This window comes from Ovis aries, chromosome 19 (genome assembly GCF_016772045.2).
Source record: "Ovis aries strain OAR_USU_Benz2616 breed Rambouillet chromosome 19, ARS-UI_Ramb_v3.0, whole genome shotgun sequence".
In the NCBI taxonomy this organism is placed as follows: Eukaryota; Metazoa; Chordata; class Mammalia; order Artiodactyla; family Bovidae; genus Ovis; species Ovis aries.
Window position 1 is genome coordinate 41,750,840 of NC_056072.1, and position 23,882 is coordinate 41,774,721.

The window sequence follows — 23,882 nt, forward strand, 5'->3', positions numbered from 1 at the left end:
TCTATTACTAAACAGACCAGACCGTGAATTAATGGGATTCTGATTTGCTAGTCCCATTCGATTCCTGGAATAAGCAAAGAAAAAACTACCTCTGGAAGAAAAGAATACCATCCAAAATCTTAAATTATATCTATAAATATTTTCAAATGAAATGTCCAATACCAGTATACATATGCACACACAACTTATGAGGAGGCAATTTAATATAAACAAGGTTAGAATCACCAGACAGCCATTAAAATAAATCTGTTTACTTTCTTTTGGAATGGAAAGGACTAGATTATGCCCCCCTCAAAAAAAATTCCGCAGAAAGCTAGAATCTATTAAAAATACAGAGATGATGTGAAAAAGAACCAAATAGAAATTCTGTAACTGAAAAATACAGTAACTCAGTGATTGAATTTAGCAGCCTGAGTTTGGCAGGCAAGAAGAGATTTAGTGGACTTACAGATGAGCCATGAAAACACAGCATCTGGTCCCATCATTTCATCTCAAATAGATGGGGAAAAAGTGGAAAAACTGTGACAGATTTCATTTTCTTGGACTCCAAAATCACTGCAAATGGTGACTGCAGCCATGAAATTAAAAGACGCTTGCTCCTTAGAAGAAAAGCTATGACAAACCTAGACAGCATATTAAAAAGCAGAGACATCACTTTGCCAACAAAGGTCCATAAGTCTAAATTATGCTTTTTCAGTTGTCATGTATGGATGTAAGAGTTGGACTATAAAGAAGGCCAAGCGTCAAAGAATTGATACTTTCTTCTAACTGTGGTGTTGGAGAAGACTCTTGAGAGGCACCTGAACAGCAAGGAGACCAAACCATGTAATCCTAAAGGAAATCAACCCTGAATATTCATTGGAAGGTGCTGAAGCTCCAGTATTTGGCCACCTGATGTGAAGAGCTGACTTGTTGGAAAAGGCCCTGATGCTGGGAAAGATTGAGGGTAGGAGGAGAAGGGGATGACAGAGGATGAGATGGTTGGATGGCATCACCAACTCAATGATCATGAGTTTGGGCAAGCTCCAGGAGGTAGTGAAGGACAGAGAAGCCTGGCATGCTGCAGCCCATGGGGTCGCACAGAGTCAGACAAACTTAGCATCTGGACAACAACAAAATGAAAATGAAAATATTCCAAAAGAACCATGAAAGGAGAGTGGCAAAAATATGAGAGGTCAGAAGTATAGAATACACTGAGAAAGTCTAATAGATATGCATAATTCCAAAATAGAATTCTAGTGGAAGATATACTTAAATAGATGGCAGCTGAGAATTTTTCAAGTCACCAATCCAAAAATTCAAGAACACGCCAAACCCAGAGTGGGGGTGTAGAATGCACACCTAGGCACATCATGGTACAACTGCAGAAAATCAGCGTAGTTTGTTAGATTTAATAGTAAAAAGGAAAAAAAAAAGCTTACTTTCCAAGGAGCAATAATTAGAGAAAGGCAGTAGCTTCCTGGGTGGCACTGGTGGTAAAGAGCCTGCCTGCCAATGGAGGAGACGCAAGAGACGGGGGTTTATCTCTGGGTCAAGAAGATCCCATGCAGGCAGGTGTGGCTACCCACTCCATATTCCTGCTTGGAAAGTCTAGTTAATGAAGTGCCTGCCCTCCCACTTGAGTCTCTGTCCCACCCCACCATCCCACCCCTCTGGGTCGTCACGGAGCGCCGAGCGGAGCTCCCTGCTGCCCCGCAGCTCCCCGCCAGCTGCTTTGCACACAGAAGCGTATATATATATCACCTCTCCCAGTCCGCCCCCCACTCCCCTTCCCCCTGCTGTGTCCATATGCCCACTCTCTACTTCTGTCTCTGCTTTTGCCTTACACAAATAGGCATCTGTACCCTTTTTAATATATTCTGTATGTATGTGTTAATGCACATATCTGTTCTTCTGACTGGCTTTACTCTGATTTTCTGGTTACTACAAATGACCCAATTTCGTTCCTTTTAGTGGCCAAGTAATATTCTACTGTATATACGTCCCACATCTTCTTTATCTGTTCCGCTGTTGATGGACATTTAGGTTGCTTTCATGTCCTGGCTATTGTAAATAGTGCTCCATGAACACTGTGGTGCCTGTATCTCTTTGAATTATCATTTCCTCAGAGTATATGCCCAGTGGTGGGACTTCTGGGTCATACGGTACTTCTACTTTTAGTTTTTTAAGGAACCTCCATAGTGTTCCCCATAGTGGCTGCATCAATTTACATCCCCACCGCCGGTGCAAGAGGGTTCTCTTTTCCCCATATCTAGAGGGCAATTTACTTTGTGATTGTGACTTTTATGCTTTTTTTGGGAAAAGAGCTAAAAGTTATGCTAAATCCTAAACACCTTCCTGGTTATTGCACTCATTAAAAAGGAGAAGAGCATATAATGAATAATCTTAGACCAATAAATTCGAAAGTTGGGTTTAAATTCATATTTCTATTTTACCCAAAGTGACACAAACTAAAAAATAGAATATGAATAGTTTGATAACTATTACAGAACTCAACAGTCAGAAAAGACCCTGATGCTGGGAAAGACTGAAAGCAGGAGAAGGGGACGACAGAGGATGAGATGGTTGGATGGCATCACCGACTCAAGGGACAGGAGTTTGAGCTCTGGGAATTGGTGATGGACAGGGAAGCCTGGCGTGCTGCAGTCCATGGGGTCGCAAAGAATCAGAGACGACTGAGCGACTGAACTGAAAGAACTCAAACCTGAACTAAAACTCGAACTAAAACCCATCTCACAAAGACACTGTTGGGCCCAGATAACTGTACTGGTGAATTCTATCACACAATTAAGAAAGAAGAATCTGAGTAAGATTTTCAGTGAGAATCTTATGAGTGCTGGAACAAATTCTGGCAGAGAAAAGGAAAAAAAAAGAAAACCTCTCCCAATTCTCAGTTTGTTGGATGAGTTCCCTTACACATGAACCTGACAAGAACACAACAGAAAGCAAATCTAGACTAATTGCACGTGGAAACACAGATGCCACTGTCCTGATACCTTGTGGGAAGATAGACAGGCACACTGACAAACTGCATGTGTGTGCACACAGTCTATGGAAAGGATGAGCCATTAGGACCAGCGCAACATGTTTCACATTAGACTAATCTCACGCCTTTCACCAGACCAATAAGATAAACGATGCGATCATCTCAAAATGCTGGAAAAGAAAAGACAGAAGCCAACCTCCAACTTAATAAATATACAAGTTCTAGAAAAACTTGATCTAGGAAGGGATTTATAGTTAAGGATGAAATGCTGAACACTATTCATCTGCGATTACAAATGAGATAAGAATATTTGCCATTAGCCCTGCTGTTTTGCAGACTACGCAAGGTCTCAGCTAGTGCAGTAAAGCAAGGGCCATAAAAAACTTAGAAGGATTAAAAAGGAAAGAATAAAACTGCTGTTCAGTTCAGTTCAGTTCAGTCACTCAGTCGTGTCCGACTCTTTGCGACCCCATGAATCGCAGCACGCCAGGCCTCCCTGTCCATCACCAACTCCCAGAGCTCACTCAGACTCACGTCCATCGAGTCAGTGATGCCATCCAGCCATCTCATCCTCTGTCGTCCCCTTCTCCTCCTGCCCCCAATCCCTCCCAGCATCAGAGTCTTTTCCAATGAGTCAACTCTTTGCATGAGGTGTCCTAAGTACTGGAGCTTCAGCTTTAGCATCATTCCTTCCAAAGAACACCCAGGGCTGATCTCCTTCAGAATGGACTGGTTGGATCTCCTTGCAGTCCAAGGGACTCTCAAGAGTCTTCTCCAACACCACAGTTCAAAAGCATCAATTCTTCCACACTCAGCCTTCTTCACAGTCCAACTCTCACATCCATACATGACCACAGGAAAACCATAGCCTTGACTAGACGGACCTTAGTCGGCTAGTAATGTCTCTGCTTTTGAATATACCATCTAGGTTGGTCATAACCTTTCTTCCAAGGAGTAAGCGTCTTTTAATTTCATGGCTGCAGTCGCCATTTGCAGTGATTTTGGAGCCCCAAAAAATAAAGTCTGACACTGTTTCCACTGTTTCCCCATCTATTTCCCATGAAGTCATGGGACCAGATGTCATGATCTTCGTATTCTGAATGTTGAGCTTTAAGCCAACTTTTCGCTCTCCTCTTTCACTTTCATCAAGAGGCTTTTTAGCTCCTCTTCACTTTCTGCCATAAGGGTTGTGTCATTTGCATATCTGAGGTTATTGATATTTCTCCCGGCAATCTTGATTCCAGCTTGTGCTTCTTCCAGTCCAGCATTTCTCATGATGTACTCTGCATAGAAGTTAAATAAGCAGGGTGACAATATACAGCCTTGACGTACTCCTTTCCCTCTTTGGAACCAGTCTGTTGTTCCATGTCCAGTTCTAACTGTTGCTTCCTGACCTGCATACAGATTTCTCAAGAGGCAGGTCAGGTGGTCTGTATTTCCATCTCTTTCAGAATTTTCCACAGTTTATTGTGATCCACACAGTCAAAGGTTTTGGCATGGTCAATAAAGCAGAAATAGATGTTCTTCTGGAACTCTCTTGCTTTTTTGATGATCCAGCAAATGTTGGCAATTTGATCTCTGGTTCCTCTGCCTTTTCTAAAACCAGTTTGAACATCAGGAAGTTCATGGTTCACGTATTGCTGAAGCCTGGCTTGGAGAATTTTGGAGCATTACTTTACTAGCATGTGAGATGAGTGCACTTGTGCGGTAGTTTGAGCATTCTTTGGCATTGCCTTTCTTTGGGATTGGAATGAAAACTGACCTTTTCCAGTCCTGTGGCCACTGCTGAGTTTTCCAAATGTGCTGGCATATTGAGTGTAGCACTTTCACAGCATCATCTTTCAGGACTGAAACAGCTGAACTGGAATTCCATCACCTCCACTAGCTTTGTTCGTAGTGATACTTTCTAAGGCCCACTTGACTTCACATTCCAAGATGTCTGGCTCTAGATTAGTGATCACATCATCATGATTATCTGGGTCATGAAGATCTTTTTGTACAGTTCTTCCATGTATTCTTGCCACCTCGTCTTAATATCTTCTGCTTCTGTTAGGTCCATACCATTTCTGTCCTATATTGAGCCCATCTTTGCATAAAATGTTCCCTTGGTATCTCTCATTTTCTTGAAGAGATCTCTAGTCTTTCCCATTCTGTTCTTTTCCTCTATTTCTTTGCATTGATCACTGACGAAGGCTTTCTTATCTCTTCTTGCTATTCTTTGGAACTCTGCATTCAGATGCTTATATCTTTCCTTTTCTCCTTTGCTTTTTGCCTCTCTTCTTTTCACAGCTATTTGTAAGGCCTCCCCAGACAGCCATTTTGCTTTTTTGCATTTCTTTTCCATGGGGATGGTCTTGATCCCTGTCTCCTGCACAATGTCACGAACCTCGTTCCATAGTTCATCAGGCAGTCTATCTATCAGATCTAGACCCTTAAATCTATTTCTCACTTCCACTGTATAATCATAAGGGATTTGATTTAGGTCATTCCTGAATGGTCTAGCGGTTTTCCCTACTTTCTTCAATTTAAGTCTGAATTTGGTAATAAGGAGTTCATGATCTGAGCCACAGTCAGCTCCTGGTCTTGCTTTTGTTGACTGTATAGAGCTTCTCCATCTTTGGCTGCAAAGAATATAATCAATCTGATTTTGGTGTTGACCATCTGGTGATGTCCATGTGTAGAGTCTTCTCTTGTGTTATTGGAAGAGGGTGTTTGCTATGACCAGTGCATGTTCTTGGCAAAACTCTATTAGTCTTTGCCCTGCTTCATTCTGCATTCCAAGGCCAAATTTGCCTGTTACTCCAGGTGTTTCCTGACTTCCTACTTTTGCATTCCAGTCCCCTATAATGAAAAGGACATCTCTTTTGAGTGTTAGTTCTAAAAGGTCTTGTAGGTCTTCATAAAACCATTCAACTTCAGTTTCTTCAGCATTACTGGTTGGGGCATAGACTTGTATAACTGTGATATTGAATGGTTTGCCTTGGAGACTAACAGAGATCATTCTGTCATTTTTGAGATTGCATCCAGGTACTGCATTTCGGACTCTTTTGTTGACCATGATGGCTACTCCATTTCTTCTGAGGGATTCCTGCCCACAGTAGTAGATATAATGGTCATCTGAGTTAAATTCACCCATTCCAGTCCATTTTAGTTCACTGATTCCTAGAATGTCAACGTTCACCCTTGCCATCTCTTGTTTGACCACTTCCAGTGTGCCTTGATTCATGGACCTGACATTCCAGGTTCCTATGCAATATTGCTCTTTACAGCATCAGATCTTACTTCTATCACCAGTCACATCCACAACTGGGTATTGTTTTTGATTTGGTTCCATCCCTTCATTCTTTCTGGAGTTATTTCTCCCCTGATCTCCAGTAGCATATTGGGCACCTAATGACCTGGGGAGTTCCTCTTTTGGTATCCTATCATTTTGCCTTTTCATACTGTTCATGGGGTTCTCAAGGCAAGAATACTGAAGTGGTTTGCCATTCCCTTCTCCAGTGGAACACATTCTGTCAGACCCCTCCACCATGACCTGCCAGTCTTGGGTGGCCCCACACAGCATGGCTTGGTTTCATTGAGTTAGACAAGACTGCTGTTACTCATAGACAAAATGATACATGCAGAATGTTCCAAAGAAAGTCCTGAGAGACGATTAAAATTAACCAGAAAGCTTAGCAAGGCCTCTATGAAGTTCTGAATTTCTCAGCTACTGTTGTAGCTCAGCCTGCCATAACAGAATGCCATAGACTGGGTAGCTTAAATAAAACATAATTACCCCTTACAGTGCTGGAGGCTGGAAGTCTAAGATAAGGGTGCCAGTACATCTGGGTTCTGGCAAGAGCCCTCCTCCTGGTCTGCAGCTGGCCACCTGCTCTATGTGTCCTCATGTGAGGAAGAGAGTGAACTTCAATTTCACTCTTCTTGAAAGTACACAAATCCCATCATGGGGCCTCTACCTCATCTACACCCGATTACCTCCTAAAGGCCATGTGTCCTATTACATTGGGAGTTAGAGCTTCAACGTGTGAATTTTGGAAGGACACAATCCGTAACAGCCACACGGAATACGAAAAGGATTAAAATTGGCTTATATTAACATCAGAAATCAAATACCAAAAAATAAGAAAATTTATGCAAGTTTCTAGGTAGAAAACCATAAAATGTTACTAAGAATCATTACTGAGGAATTAAATAAATGGAGATAAGAATACTCAATTTTATAAAGACTCAAGTCTTCTCAGATTTACCTATAAATTCAGTGTTACATCAAAATTCCTGTAATTTTTGTTGGTGGTAATGCGTTTATTTTTTTTCTTTTATTGTAAAAGTTTAAAAGTTAATTCTAAAATGCTTATGGAAATGTAGCCTGAGACTATTAAAAAAAAAAGAAGAAGAAGAAGCACAGGAGGGTTTACTCTAAAAGATACTGACTTGTTACAGGGCTACAAAAGCTAAGAGGGCATGATGCTGGAAAAAGGATAGACAGACTGATGAAACAAGACAGAAAGCCCAGAAACAGATCCAGGCATGTATAAACGCTTGACAGAAGATAAAAATGACATCCAAGAACTATGGGGAAAGGAAAATCTTTCCAATAAATTATTCTGGGAAAATTGGATATCCGTGTAGAAAACTCATGAAACTATATCCCACCTCATACCATATGCAAAAGTCAATTCCAGGTGGATTATAGTTCAAAGTCTGAAGTGCAACTTTAGAAGGGAATGTAGGAAAATATTATCATGGTCATGCTATAGGGAAAGACTTTTTAAATAGGATACAAAAGCATTATTATAAAAAAGATGGATAAATGACTACATTCAAATTAATTTTGTTTTATCAAAAACACTATTAAGAGAGAGTAAGAGTGAGAAATGCAAGATACAGAGTGGGAGAAGGTACTTGCCACATTATGAACAATGAAAGGCCAGTATCCACAAGACAGTATTTTTAGAGAAAAAGAAAAAGAATGTATAAGCCACTTAGAGAAAGTCAACAGCCCAGTGGAAACTACAAAACGATTTGAATATGCACTTTGTAGAAAATTGGCTTTGGACTGGCCAGTAATCTTTAGTCATCAGGGAAGCATAGTTTAAACACAATGAAATACTACTGTATACCCACAATAGCCAAAATTTTAAATGACTGACAATATCAAGTGTCTGCAAGAATGTAGAACAACAGAAACACAAAGAACACATACTGTGTTATTGTGTCCGAATCAAGTTCACAAACAGGCAAAACGAAATCACAGTGTTTAGAGATACATCCATTTAGGGAGTAAAATTATAAAGGAAAGCAAAGACTCCATCACCATAAAAGTCAGCCCAGTGGTTATCTTTGTGGAGGAGGCAAGAAGGAGCCTGTGATTCAGGAGAGGAGTGTGGGCTGGGAGGGTAGAAGGGCTGGCAGTGTTCTATTCCTTGTCACGGTGGTGGCGAAACACGTTTGCTTTATATTCATTCTATAAGCTATATATATATATATATATATATATATATATATATCTAGTGTGTATGTGTGTGTGTGTGTGTGTGTGTATATAAACACTTTTCTGCATATGTTATATTTCACAGTTATTGTTAGTCGTTCAGTCGTGTCTGACTCTTTGGGACCCCGTGGACTGCAGCCCACCAGACTCCTCTGTCCATGGGATTCTCCAGACAAGAATACTGGAGTGGATTGCCATTCCCTTCTCCAGGGATCTTCCCAACTCAGGGATTGAACCCGAGTGTCCTGCATTGTAGGTGGATTCTTTACCATCTGAGTCACCAGGGAAGCCCATATTTCAGCGATAAAAAAGGGCTATATATAAAACAGATACATGAAAAATTTTGAGTTAAGGAGAAAAGAAGAGGCAGGAAGAGATTGACTCTAATGTATGGCCTAACTGCTGGCTGGATATTCAGTTATTCCAGAATAAGTTTAAACAGAAAAGCACAGTTGTCGCATATAATCTTCACAGACACTTTGCTCCTGAAACAGAGCAGAGTTATATGCTCCACCCTGCCCCCTTCAACCCCATATCGTCAGCCTGCCTTTTGTCTGTGAAGAAAACTTTAGCCAAAGAATATGTTTAATCAGAGAAATGCGAAAATGCCAAAACAAAGGAAAACAGTCAAATGGGTCAAAACAAGTTGAGTCTGTAAACGAAGTCAGGAGCCTTTAGCTCTTCCAGTGCTATAGATACAATTCTGTGAGCTGTCTTACAGATATTGAAACCCCCACCAGATGGAAGAAGTTAAGTACACGGTGACCAGACTGTAGCCATGGCATAAGCTGCCAGTTTCAAGAACTGGCTTCGAGGAAATGGAAACACACCGACCCTGGAACTGAAGATTGACTGCACTTAAGACAGTCGAGATGACACTGATCAGACCACCGATGACCGACGGCAGCATGGCTGCCAGAGCTAACCATGCTGTTTCTGCATGTAGCCCCTCCCTCTGTCTGTAAAGCTCTTCTCCACTGGTGGTCACTGGGGGTTGCCGAGGGGCAGAGAGTCTGCCTTTGGATAGGAGCCCGCCCCCAGGTTGCCGGCCTCCAAAATAAAGCAAAGTTTCCTTTCCGCCAACCTGGCCTCTTTATTGGCTTTTGAGCAGCGAGCAGCCAGACCCTACATTCAGTTACATTCCTGCCTCTGAGTCCATTCTCCTCTTGGCCACCCTCCCAGACTTGAAGGGACCACACTGGCCTAGAAAATCATCATTTCAGGAGCTGAGCAGGAAAAAACAGCACAGACGATGCTTCGTTGTTCATGATCCTTGAGGATGCCACTTATGGTGATCTCATTATGGGCAAATTATACGAAGCACTTCACAGGTTTTATCTCAGTGAAATCCCACAGCCATCTTCTAGTACAGTCCCAGTGTTCAGATGTAGAAACTGAAGCTTAAGGTTGCTCTGGGACTTTTCCCAGGACTCCCAGGTTATACATGGAGAGTTAGAGCCACCCAGGCCGTCTGCCTCTGGAGCCCACTCTTACCTTTACACTAAAATTTGTGGTTCTCTGTATAGAAATGTCCTCCCCTGCGTAAACTCAAGCTAACTAAACACAGGAGTTGTACGATGAAGCCGAGATGCATATAGCGTACTCTTGCTTCCTCACTAACTTCAGGAAAAGTACCAGTATTCGGTGATTTCTGTGCTGGGGGCTTTGTAGGTCACTTTATCCACTTATCACAACCACCCTGCCAAAGAGACAGTGGTGCCCTGGTTCCCTGGCAACAACAATTATGGGCTGAATATTTGCCTGGAAGATACAACTGCATTTGATAAAGACAGTGGATCACAGTTTCTCAACCCTGGACCATAATGCACAACATGCTGTATTCTTGGGATCAGTGAGGACTCCCAAGGGCTCCATTCAAGACCTTAGTTTCGAGTTTTCTTTAGAGATAGGGGGTTTTCCTGGTGGCTCAGAGGTTAAAGCGTCTGCCTCCAATGCGGGAGACTGGGGTTCGATCCCTGGGTCGGGAAGATCCCCTGGAGAAGGCAGTGGCAATCCACTCCAGTATTCTTGCCTGGAGAATCCCATGGACGGAGAAGCCTAGTAGATTACAGTCCACGGGGTCGCAAAGAGTCAGACACGACTGAGCGACTTCACCTTACCTTACCTTAGGGGGTTTTCACCAAGGATCTGTAATTAGCCCTTGGATTTCAAAACATTTAGAAAACTGTTGAGAGGGTCAAGCAGAAAATAGGACAGGTGTAGCAGACATGGGGCTCGGTACTGCTAATCTCATCCAGAAAGCACAGCTGTAGGTGCTGTGCTTGACCAGTTAGCCAAGGTAGCTTCTCTGCCATGTGGTGTGTGGACTCAGGGGTGACATGGACTAGACTTCAGGCTTCTGGCAGTCATCTTGCTCCTCATTTGGAAAAGCAATGCAGGAGAAGCCTCCAGAGGAAAGGGAGCCAAAAGATAAACTGAGGAGAGGAATTCTGGCAGCAACTGAGAGCGCATGTGACTGCACTCTGAGCAAGTCAGCAGTGCAGTGTCAGCCCTACCTGGGGCCAAATCCATTTCCCTCCCCTATCCCATCGTGACATAGTTGGCTTGGTGTCAATCCTGTCTCACCTCCCATGCCCACAGACAATTACATGCCCTCCAAGAGCCACCCCCATGGTCTAGGATTAGCCAATCAATTTTAATGCATCTTTAAGAGATTTTTCCAAGTGTGCAAGTCAGTGCATAAGATGATAGATCACGTAATAATTAAAGCATTAAAAGAGCCCAGTTGAGGATTCTCTTTCCGCCAGCAGATATCTTTAGGTCAAGAAGGGCTATAAAAACCGGCAGATCATTTTCATTCCTTTAAGACAGACCAAAAAAATGACTTAGAATGTAATTAGATGTTCTTAGCAATTTTCCTCTGCTAGCGCTCCATACCAAATTCCAGTGAGGCTCCAAAAAATATAGTATAGAACTGTGGACATTCTGAGCTGCAAGCTGATGGGGTGGTATTGTTTTGAAGAAATGAAAGCCCATGATATTGCAAGAGTCATTTTTTTTTTTAATTAGAAATGATAAGCCAGAGTCACGGAGAGCTATGGGAAAGGGGAGCATTCTAAGAGGCAGAATGCCAGTCTGGGCCGCTCAGGGATCCTCTCAGAACTCTGCGCCCTCTCTTATCTCTCTGTGACTCCTGCAGATTCCGGAGTTATCAATTTGAACAAGGAGTATGTGCAGTGAAGTGCATCAGCATTTATCTGTGACACCCCTATCAAGGGTTTGCTTTATTACTCTCTTTTTAAGGATCTGTTATCTATTGGGGCAGTTGACCAGTTGGTTTATTTTTTCTTTTTTTTTCTTTTTTAAGTTTGAAGATATTGTTTGTGGTTAATTTTTATTTCTTTAATCTTTCAAAAGAATGATACTTAATGGAAATGAAAAGTAGTGTAAGAATTTAACAGAAAATTATTTTCAGTAAAGCCTAAGAACTCCTCTCATTAGGGGTGAGGTTTCATGATACTGCAGTTAAAAATATACCTTCTTTATATAGACTATCTTATTTTAACTGTCGACTGTGACTCTTAAAATGCACATCTATACCCTCAATCAGGGTTCCCATGGTGCTCAGTGGTAAAGAATCCACCTGCCAGTGTAGCCAGACCCAGGAAGATCCTCTGGAGAAAGAAATGGCAACTCACTCCAGTATTCTTGCCTGGGGAATCCCATGGACAGAGGAGATTGGTGGATGGTGGTCCATGGGGACACAAAAGAATCGGACATGACTTAGCGACTAAAACTACAACAACAAACCCTCAAAGTCACCCAAGGTCATAAAAAAATAATGAACATATTAAAATAATAAATCTGTTAAGATTGCAGTCCTTTTCATGGGCCATCGGATCACGTCCCTTCCCCGTACTTTGTAAAGCCCGCCGGGCCTGATCACAGTGGGCCGTATAGCCATAGCCAGTGACTTGGGATAAAATCCAGTCTCACGGCCCCAGCGCTCCCCCAGCTCTTGCTTCCAGCTTTCCTGCTTCCTTGCTTTTATGAGATTGTTTCACAGAAGCTCCCACCTCAGGGCCCTGGCATTTTTTGGCCCCCATGCCTGGAATTCTTTTCTTTCCTTCTTCCCTTCAGTACTCAACTCAAATGTCCCCCCACTCAGAAAGGCCTTCCTCAAGTGCCCAGTCTCAAGCAGAGCCCCGTTTCCTCCTTAAACTTGCCTCATTTTGCTTCAAAGTGCTCAGCGCCACCTGTCATCATATTACAGACTCATTTGTTTGTCTGTGTCTTCCACTAGCAAGCGTCTGAGGACAGGGCCATTCTCTCTGGCATTCAGAACAGCCCCTGGCATCTCATGGGTGCTCAGAAACACCGAGGGAATGAATGAGTGACAATAGTTCTGTAGTTCTAGACCTTTCTCTGGGCCAGGTACTATGCTAAGTGCTGTATCATCTTTAGTCCTTATAACAGTTCTGTGACATAGATGCTATTTTCCTGTTTTGTAGACGATGGAACTGAGGCCCAGAGGGGCAAAGTAATTTGATAAAGAAAACACATCTAATAAGTCCGAGGCCTAACTTGAGTGCAGAGCCCAGGTGCTTAAATACTAAATCAACTCTGTAGACATTCCCAGGTCTCCCCTTGCCCCCTAACCAGCTTCCCTGTGTTTCCAGAGCCTGGGCCCTAGGCTACTGTCTCAGAGCCATGCTGACCAACAGGATGAGAATGTGAGCTACACATGTCCTTTGACATTTTCCAGAAGCCAGATTAAGGACTGCTGCTGCTGCTAAGTCGCTTCAGTCGTGTCCAACCCTGTGCGACCCCATAGATGGCAGCCCACCAGGCTCTGCCGTCCCTGGGATTCTCCAGGCAAGAACACTGGAGTGGGTTGCCATTTCCTTCTCCAGCGCATGCAAAGTCACTTCAGTCATGTCCAACTCTGTATGGCCCTATGGACAGCAGCCCATCAGGTTCCTCCATCCACAAGATTCTCCAGGCAAGAACACTGAAGTGGGTTGCCATTTCCTTCTTCAGTGCATGCAAAGTCGCTTCAGTCGTGTCCGACTCTGTGCAGCCCTATAGACAGCAGCCCATCAGGTTCCTCCATCCACAGGATTCTCTAGGCAAGAATACTGGAGTGGGTTGCCATTTCCTTCTCCGAGATTAAGGACAAATTAGTGTTAATACATTTACCCCATATATCCAAATATTATCATTTCACTATCTTAATAATATAAAAAATCATACTATGAAAATTATGTAAGTATAAAAGATGTGGTGCGTCGTGCTCTTTGCTCAGAGCCAGTCTTCGAAGGCCAGTAGACATCTTACTGTTTCCCCAGCCTCCATTCGGACGAGCCGCATCTGTCAGGGCTCGTTACCCGTGTGTGCCTGCTGGCTGCCACCGCGCTGGACACTGCAGCGTTGAGAAGGGGCTGATCTCCGCAGTTAGGCGGGTCTGGGTCCAGTCCCACTTACTGTGTGACCTCGTTCCTGGGGCTCTGATATCCACCCCACGGGACTTATAGGAAGATGAAAGGAGTTTTCCACATGCAGGCCCGCACACCCCTGAGCACAGCAGCTGGCCAGCTGACACCCTGGATGGACGGGTTTCCCTCCCACCCAGGAAAGAGCAGCCTTGGGGCCCCTCACCTCGCTCCAGTTGAGCCTCCTGACCCTCTGTCCCCACTGTCTGCCAGGGTGGCAAGGCCTGCAGTGGGAGGGACAGAGCGGGGGAGACAGGCCCCAGGCCGAGGCCTGGTCCCCTGGACCATCCTGCTGAGCTCTGGAGTAGAGCTGAGCCTTCTAGCCCTCATGTAGGGGGCCCTGCATATGCCCTCCCACCCTCAGGGGGTCTTGTCCTGGACTAAATGGCCCTTACATCCCCAAAGTGAGTGATCAGCTCTATCAGAGGCGCAGAAAGCTTCCTTCTCTCTACTGAGAAAAATCAGCGACTGCATCTTTGGGCTGGAAGGGACTTTAAAGAACATATAATTCAACCTGTTGTTTTACAAAGGAAGAGACCGTGGCCTGGAGATCGGATATCAGCTGCCCAGGTGCACATAGGATTACAACTCAACCCTTTGTATTTACAGTCCGTCTGAACATACACCGCGGAAGGGTCACATAGATGCCCCCGTGCGGGCGGCCGGTGCCTCTGTCTGGGCTGCGTCCTCTTTGTCTTCTCACCATCTGCATTCTACTCTCAGCAGTAGACCCTCAGGAGACACAGGGTAGTGGGCAACGGCCTCTGTTCCCTACACCCTGCAGGGGTGTCTTCTTCAAGGGTTTGGAACCCTTGCTCTTTGGGTGCCATATACAACTTGCATGCAGTTCAGTTCTTTATGAGTAACAGGTAAACCATAACCTATTTGACTATCAGTTTCTCAGCAATACAACATTAAACACGTCATCTCTGTTTTTGGTGAGAGGCTCTGCTTCAGGTTATAGACTTTTATCCATTCCCCTAAGGATTTTTTTTCGATTGTAATCTCAGCTCACACACAAGGCAAAGGGGAAAGAGTTCTATCAACCTCAGTACCTTTTAAAGTGTGGAAAGGGAAAAAAATAATAATAACCCCATTAGTCTGTTAAATGTGCTGAACCCCGACAGATTCTCACTGTGACAATTCTTGAGTGTTTGTCTGTAATCCCTCAGCAAATACACCTTTTATTCAACTATGGAGTCGTAGACACTCCAGACGCAAGTGCCACTAATTAAATAACACACTCAGCAAACCCTCAGAGCCATTCATTACCCAAGGTGTCCTGCTCCATGCTCGGCTTGAAAATTCTCTTCTAACAGGAGCGCACAACTAGAGTGGAGGAGAGTGCTGAAGGAAGGTGACCCTCAAAAGCACGATGAGAAGCGGTGCCTGCCAGACAGAGGAGATGAAACAGCACACAGACCTCCTAGCTTCGCTTCTGCCCCTCAGAGGGTTTGAAGGGAGGGAATGTGTTTCACATTGTAGGGACTTTCTTTCTCAAAATTAGTTTCTTTCATGAAAGATGGAAGTAAATATAAAGTAATCCTTTTTCATTTCGACTTGAGTCTTGGGGAAAGGTAATATCAAGCTGCAGATTTAGAGACAAATAAAGAAGCTGGTTCTTCATAAACTCTGTCTGGATGAGAAAGCCTTTTAGGGAGAGCCTTTTCAAGGCACAGATTCAAGGAGGTGATGTCTGTGGACCAAAGAGGGGAGAGAAAAGCCTTACTACCTTCAAGTGGGACATGAGAACCTGCCCAGGGAGTAGCAAGAGTTGCTTGGGGCGGGGGGTTCACCCAGCCTAGAAGTGGGTGTAGTCTCGTTTGCCAGGGCAGGATGGGATCAGAGCGGTGACCAGCCCTGCGGGGCTGCACAGTCACAGAGCCTCGAGCGCTGGCACCGTGTTTCCTGCATATTCACTGTCCTTGGGGTTTGACTTATCCCTTCAGAGAGCAAAGTGACAACGCTGGACCTGTGGCCACTCAGCCTGGGGGTGGCCTGGTCTCGCCGCAGGGCAGAGAGAGGTCTGCACCTCCCCTCCTGAGGGGGCTGGCCACGTGGTGCCCAGGCTGCTTTCTGTACCCCCTTCCGGAAACAGACCTCCCCGCACCCTGTTTAAAGGGAAGTTCATTAACACCCTCTAGAAGTAGGAAGCTGTTGTTAATCCACAGAGGGACAATTTTGAGTGAGAAAATGTGCTGGAGTTGCCCCGCTCTCTCAAGTCTGTCCCCACATCACTGGGTTTCCAGCGCCTGCACTTGGGTGGAGTAACCCCTTCCTGCCTCCAGGCAGGACAATTGCATCACCGCAGTTACTAATCAGAGCTGCTCTCTGATCCTTGTCCCTTCTCCCCCAGCGTCTTCTTTACCTACACGCTGTAAGAGATTGCCACCAGCGGCTCTTGGGGTCCAATTTCTCAGACCAAGTGTATTAAGAAAAAAATCTGAGAAGCAGGGGTCAGGGGTGCCTGCCCTTAGAAAGTTGCTCCCCTTGTTTTCAGTATGAGTGGAATGACTGTCCACGCCTGTCTGCCCTCTACGCAGGCCTGCTACAAACCAAGGGTTACTTTTATAACAGAGAACTGTTACAGAGGAATTTTATGTTAGCTTCTCATGGCTTTGTTTCGTGCGTGAGTATAGATACTTTGTTGTTGTTGTTGTTTATTGCAAGATGTTTGCTTTACAGTATTGTGCTGGTTTCTGCCATACATCAACATGAATCCGCCACAGGTATATATGTCCCCTCCCTCTTAAACCTCCCTCCCATTTCCCACCCCATCCCACCCACTAGGGAGTCACAGAGCTCTAGGTTGAGCTCCCTGTATCACAGAGCAACATTCCTACTGGCGATCTGTGTTACACAGGGTAAGGTATATTTCCATGCTTCTCTCTCCATTTGTCCCAGCCTCTCCTTCCCACACTGTGTCTGCAAGCCTATCCTCTAGGCCTGCATCTCCATTGCTGCCCTGCAATTAGGCTCATCAGGACTATTTTTCTAGATTCCACACACAGGTGTTAATATACAATATTCGTCTTTGTTTTAAAACCATTTCTGTTTCAGCTTTGGCTAGGAAGGAAAACAAGTTCATTCATTCATTCTTTGAGGCAAGAGGCATTACTTTTGATGGACAATACTTGCCCTGCACATGTGGCTTTGCTAAGAAAGCAGAGGACGGACACCAGAGTAGAGGCTGAATATTTGCCACGGAAGCCTCCTGAAATGTGTCTCTAGTACCTACATTGCTTTGGGGCTTTCAGAGCATTCTATTGGGAGCACACTTTGGAACTGGCCTGAAAGCTTCATGCCCAGGAATTCCCTGCCAGAGAACTAGGCCACACTCTAGATGGTTAGATCAGAGTCTCTGAGGGTGGAGGGGAGGCCTGGCAGTGTTTAGACCTCTGTGAATGCCCCAGGGCATTCTCACAGAGTAGCACAGGTGAGAAACAGTATCCTAGAGAAAGATGACAGCGGATTGCATTTTTATGGTCCCAAATGTTCCCTTCACACTTCACCCAGTTAGAATGAAATTAAAAGACTCTTGCTCCTTGAAAGAAAAGCTATGACAAACTTACACTGCATATTAAAAACCAGAGACATCATCTTGCCTAAAAAGGTCCATATAGTCAAAGCCAAAATGGCAACCCACTCCAGTATTCTTGCCTGGAGAATCCCATGGATAAAGGAGCCTGGTAGGCTATAGTCCATGGGATCTCAAGAGTAGAACATGACTTAGCAACTAAACCTAAATCACCATGGTTTTTCCAGTAGTCATGTATGGATATAAGGGTTGGACCATAAAGAAGGCTGAGCACTGAAGAATTGATGGTTTCAAACTGTGGTGCTGGAGAAGACTCTTGAGACACCCTTGGATAGCACAGAGATGAAACTGGTCAATCCTAAAGGAGATCAACCCTGAATATTCATTGGAAAGACTGAAGCTGAAAGTTCAATACTTTGGCCACCTGATGTGAAGAGCCAACTCACTGGAAGAGACCCTGATGCTGGGAAAGACTGAAGGCAGGAGAAGGGGATGACAGAGGATGAGATGGTTGGTGGCATCACTGACTCAATGCACATGAGTTTGAGCAAGCTCCAGGAGATGGTGAAGGACAGGGAAGCCTGCCTTGCTGCAGTTCATGGAGTCACAAAGAGGAGGACACCACTCAGTGACTGAACAACGAACCAAGACAACCAGTTAGGTCACCTGCGGGCAGCTCCCATCCAGGTTCCTCTTTAGAAAGAGAGATAGTGACCCTTTCTCTTAGTTTCAAAGCAGAAGGCCCGTCTGCCTTGGCCCTCTAGGATGCAGGAGGGATGAGGTCAAGAGGGAGGAGCCTCCTTTACTGACACAGTAAGACTAGGTTGACTTGAACACACACACACACACACACACACACACACACACACACACACACAGAGGTTGGATCTGGTTTGTTTTGTTTTGTTTTTTTTTTTTTTTATAAATGAGTTTTTATTTAAGGCTTTCTTACAAAACCCAATTTACCAATTCCAACCCCCCAACTGTTTCCCCACCCCAACCCCACTTGTATAGATACTTGGTTCTCATTGGCTATAAGCTTAGAAAGGCCCCAAATGGAGTGATATCATCTAAAAAGAAAAATATAAATTCTTATTTATTCATTTTAATTGGAGGCTAATTACTTTACAATATTGCAGTGGTTTTTGCCATACATTGACATGAATCAGCCATCGGTTTACATGTGTTCCCCATCCTGAACCATCCTCCAACCTCCCTCCCCATCCTATCCCTCTGGGTCATCCCAGTACATCAACCCTGAGCACCCTGTCTCAGGGTCTGTTTAAAACAAAGGATTCTGCCCTTTTTGTGTGTGTGTGAAGAGAGACTTTATGGAGCCTGGTGACTCCCACATATTAAGGGGAAGTCAGGAGTGATTCATTCAGACCCCAGCTGGGATCCCTTGACCCCCTGCATTCACCCTGTACTCACTCAGTCATGACAACAAACTGCAGATGGATTCTAGAGACTCTCCTGAAGCTTTCAGGGAGAGATGGGTGAAGAGCCCACAGCAGGTCTTGCTGCTGCTGCTGCTAGGTCACTTCAGTCGTGTCCAACTCTGTGCGACCCCATATATGGCAGCTCACCAGGCTCCCCCGTCCCTGGGATTCTCCAGGCAAGAACACAGGAGTGGGTTGCCATTTCCTTCTCCAATGCATGAAAGTGAAAAGGGAAAGTGAAGTCGCTCAGTCGTGTCTGACTCTTGGCGACCCCATGGACCGCAGCCTACCAGGCTCCTCCGTCCATGGGATTCTCCAAGCAAGAGTACTGGAGTGGGGTGCCATCACCTTCTCCGACAGCAGGTCTTACTCAAAACCTAGTTGAGGGCTTCCCTGGTGGCTTGGTGGTGAAGAATCCACCTGCTGATGCAGGAGACTTGGCTTCGATCCCTTCTCTGGGGAGATCTCACACGCCATGTAGCGACTAAGCCCATGCACCCCAGCTACTAGGCCTGTGTTCAAAGCCTCTGCTTCACAGCGAGAGAAGCCACAGCAACAGGAAGCCCACACACCACGAACAAAGAAAAGCCCTTGCAGCAAGAAGACCCAGCAAAGCCAAAAATAAAGAAATAAATTACATACATATACACTTATTTAGATTTTCTCCGTCAGACTAGTTTACTTCCCCTCCTAATTCAAAGGTCCCCTCCCCAAAGATCTCTTCTACCATCCAGGGCCAGGGGGCCTCCCTTCTGCCTCCACTCCCTGCTTTGCAAAACCAAGCCCTGCTCTGACCTTGCTGATGTCACCGCTTCCTCCTCCTTGTTGGGGAGGGGACAGTCTCAGCTCATCTGCCCTGTGCTTCTTAGGAGCACAGAAATATTTGAAAGGCATGTGTTCAGGGGGAGATCAGTCAAATTCAGACATTCTGGGCTCCTGTTCTCAGAACTCCAGAAGCCCCCGTTTTCTGGACTGCTCACCTGGCACCTGATGACCTGCTGTCTTGCCTCCTCCTGGGTGTGGTGGTTCCCCAAAGGAGTCGGGAGCATTCTGAGGATCTCATCATTCAACTGTCTGCACTCTCCCAAGAACCTCCCTCGCACTTCAGTATACACATTTGTTGATATGCCCATATAAACACTGAAAACATCACCGTCTAAAGGTGAGATCAAAGGGAAGTGGAGACACAAAGGGCGCTGATGTGTGAGGTCCGACCAGAGGATGGCACCCTCCTCGACAATAAGGCTGACTTCCTGCGTATCTGAGCGCTGACTTCCACTTGCTTTGACGTTTCCTGGGTCCCTGCTGCCTGGTGGTCCTGACCGGCCCCTCCGTCCAGAGCATGCACAGCGGTGAGGACGACTGAGGCTCACAGCGGCGGGTCCACCCGACGTGCCAGCACTGCCCTGAGCACCTACGTGTGTTCCCCCTCATTCCTCCCCATCACCCCACCACGCACGCGTCATGCCGCCTGGAGACGCACAGCCCGGAAATGACACGCCCCACGTCTCAAAGTTCAGCCTGCTCACTCGCTGTCTCTGGCTTCAGAGGTGGTCTCTGTGCCCCCACGAGCTTCCAGACGAGGAGGAGACAAGGAGCTGCTGAAGACAGAGCCTCAGGCGGCCAGGCAGACGGCGTGAACGCCGCGTCTGTGAGCAGGCTATGATGCAGGAGGCATCGGAAGTGGACAGACAGGAAGCCTGCAGTGAAGGGACATGGGCATCCAGGGAGGGGCATCCAGGGAGAGGCAGCAGTCACAGGGCTGGTGCTGGGAAGGGCGGGCAAAGGAAATAACATGGGGCCGCCGTGTTCAAGAGACCAAAAATAAAACCGAGGGAAACTTCTAGGACATAAATCTGCCCTGGACAGGCGAGGCGGAGGAAGAGAAAGGGCACATCCATTTCCAGGCCTGCACAGGTGCCTCTGACTCTTAAGTCAATCATTGTTCAAGGACCAGGGTGATGATGAATGACCGGGAGATGACCAGTGTGTCCTGGCGAGATGGGCGGCGCTGGGAACCACTGGGGAGGATCCAAGTGTCAGACAACAGGGAGACAGGCCCCCTTCTGCGGGGTCGGGAAGGGTGCAAATGGATGGGTACCCGCCTCACTCACAGACATCAGGACCTGAGGAGGCGGTGAGTGTACCCTGAGCTAAAACATGAAGGCCGAAGCAGAAGTGATTGTGCTGCTGTGTTCTGGATCCCAGAAGGGAGCGGATGTAATTCCAAAGGAATGCCCTACCTGCCCTTTGCTCTCTGCCCCTCTTACGAACTTGCAGGAAACGTATAGCGCTGGACCCACTCACATCTCACTCCATGAGGCTGAAGTGGGCGCCTGTGTGTCCTCTCCGGTGGGTTGAATGGGCCGGTATTGAGCATATCCTTGAAGTACACGCTGGAGCTGGGGGGCAGCCGGGCCTTTGCACCTAGGCCTCCCACGGATGGCACTCAAAGCCATAAATAGCAAACAGGAAAGGAAAAGCTGTGTAAATCTCCACTCAGGTCTCTGGAAAACCCCAAAGGGGAGGTCTCTTTGTGCATCTGAAAAATGTTTCTCAAAAGCTCTTCATTTACCACGTCTGTGGTAGCTGCCCCAACATGTCCTCAGAGCCCTTTCTTTCAACCTCCCTCAGGCTATGGAATCTAAGCTGTAAAATTCTCCGCTTTCTTCCCTTCTTATTTAAATTTCTGTTTCCTGGAATGGTCTGCCCTTTCCAACCTCCTTCAAGCAAGCAGTCCCAGCTAGTCTGACTCTTGACCACACCCATGTTCAGTTCAGTCGCTCAGTCGTGCCTGACTCTTTGCGACCCCATGGACTGCAGCATGCCAGGCCTCCCTGTCCATCACCAACTCCCAGAGTTCCCTCAAACGCATGTCCATTGAGTCGGTGATGCCATCCAACCATCTCACCCTCTGTCGTCCCCTTCTCCTCCTGCCCTCAATCTTTCCCAACATCAGGGTCTTTTCAGATAACTCAGCTCTTCGCATCGGGTGGCCAAAGTATTGGAGTTTCAGCTTCAGCATCAGTCCTTCCATGTAATACCCATGTTACTAATCGCAGTAACCAAGGCCCAGAAGCCGAGGCTCCGACAAGTTCTCCTCTGGGGTGAAGAGAGTGTCAGAGCTGTGAAATGCATTTCTGTGACCTAGGAATAAGAAGAGACGGCTTCCTCCAACTTTCCTTCTTTATAAGTATTCCTCATTTGCATTAGGCCCAGCCTAAATCCTTCAGGTAACTTGCCTTGCAGCAAAGCTGATTCTGCACACTACAGACATATGAGCTCAAGAATTCCCCAGTCCAGGGGCAGGTGCCTTGGACTCATATGGAGAACTTGTTAACAAGCACAGATTCTTGGCCTTCTCTCTGCACCTGCTAATTCAGAATGTGGAGGACAGACTGGGGAAATCTGTGTTTTTAACAAGCTTCCTGGTGAAGCTTGTGATAAAGGCTCCGCTTGGGAGTCTCTTCTTACCTAAGTCAAGGTCTGAATTTAGTTCATTTTCTATGTAAGATGTGTGTCCAGAAAGCAAATTAAGAGACTGTGCAGCTGATCCCTGGGGCCTGGGCTGTGGACAGAATGCATGGAGCAGGTGGGGATCCAGGGAGCACGGCATTAGCAGGGCTGGAGTCCGCCCACACCCCGTCATATACCTGCATCTGTGTGGCTCCAAGCAGCATGTTAAGGGCCATCTGAGAGAGCGACAGTGAGCAAACTTACCTTGTGTTTATTGCCATGATTTTTAAAATGCTATTTGTTCTCACTAAATGTCTGGTTTTATGTCCTGTCATTTCCAGGCACGGAAGGAAGAGGAACAAATCCCCAGGCATAAGGAAACGGGCCTCATGCTTCAGGGCCCTGGGCCTTGGAAATGCAGCTAAGCAAACTTTATTACATCCTACAATTCGACAGCCTTTTTGCAAAGCATTTTATTATGCTTGTGGAAGCCAACGGGGTTATGTTTCAATCACCGTGACTGACAGGCTGCCTTCAAAACCACGGCACCCACTTGCCCTTCCACACTTCCTCAGCTACGTACGTAGAATAGAACTTTCCTAACTTGTCCCTTGGCCTGGATGGGAAATAAAAATGCTAGTTAAAATATTTATCTTGCGTGTTGGCTAACTGAAAAATCTGACGTTTGGGGACCTCACAAATGAGCATATTGATCACTCAGACCTGCCGTGCTTCCTGTAAACCAAAGGTCTGCTAAGGCTGAGAGAAGATTTAGAGAGTTTCTGTGGAGGTAAGTAAGATAATAGGAGGAGGGATGTACACCCTTCCCTTGGTGCTGAGAGAGAGAGCTGACAGGGCTTAAGGTGGCAAAATCAGCTTCAGGACACTGATCGATATGATACATGCGGATCGGACACCTTGGTCTGGGCGCTGGAGTAGGGGGAACATAAGGAAAAGAATGGAAGGGTTCTCAGCGTTGGTTTAGGGAGCACGCCCCTTGCCCAGGACAGTCAATTTCTTCAAGGGAGGACGACAGAAGCAGGCCCTTTCTTTCCTCGGGCAGATTAATAAAACAGGGGATTAGAGTTTATAGAGGAAAATAAAACATACCAGTAGCACTGCTACAAGGAACCAAAGGCAGGATTTTTCTTCTTCACAAAAAGCCTCCTTCTTGGCTTACGGACTGCTCTGACCGCGACGCCATCCCCAACGTGGTGTGTGTGTTTCCTGTGACTGCTGTGACAAATTCACCCCAAACCAGGCAGCTTAGAGCAACAGAAGTGAGTCCCGACCCGTTGTGGAGGCCAGACGCCCACAGTCCTGCCAGGCTGGGCTCCCGCCGGAGGCTCTGGGCATCTCTCTCCAGAGGTTCTGCCGGCAGCCTCAGAGTTCCTCGGCCTCACTCTTCTCACCTCTCTCTTCACACCCCCCTCTTGTTCTCTGTGTGTCTCCGCTGTGTGCCTCTCTTATAAGGACACTTGATATTGGACTCAGAGCCCACCCGGATAATCCAGAA

The 23,882-nt window shown here is 46.0% G+C and overlaps 1 protein-coding gene across 9 annotated transcripts in view; it reads left to right on the forward strand.

The window, feature by feature from the left end:
- Positions 1-23,016, forward strand: part of FHIT (fragile histidine triad diadenosine triphosphatase) — a 1,568,898-nt gene extending 1,545,882 nt beyond the window's left edge. For 8 of the 9 annotated variants that reach the window (XM_060402023.1, XM_042235723.1, XM_060402025.1 and 5 more), the window contains one exon: positions 22,708-23,016. The gene's annotated coding sequence lies outside the window, so the exon portion shown is untranslated. Of the gene's footprint in view, positions 1-9,201; positions 18,581-22,707 lie in introns of those variants that run through there. The other variant, XM_042235722.2, reaches the window with a different exon arrangement.
- Positions 23,017-23,882: the final 866 nt, after the last annotated feature.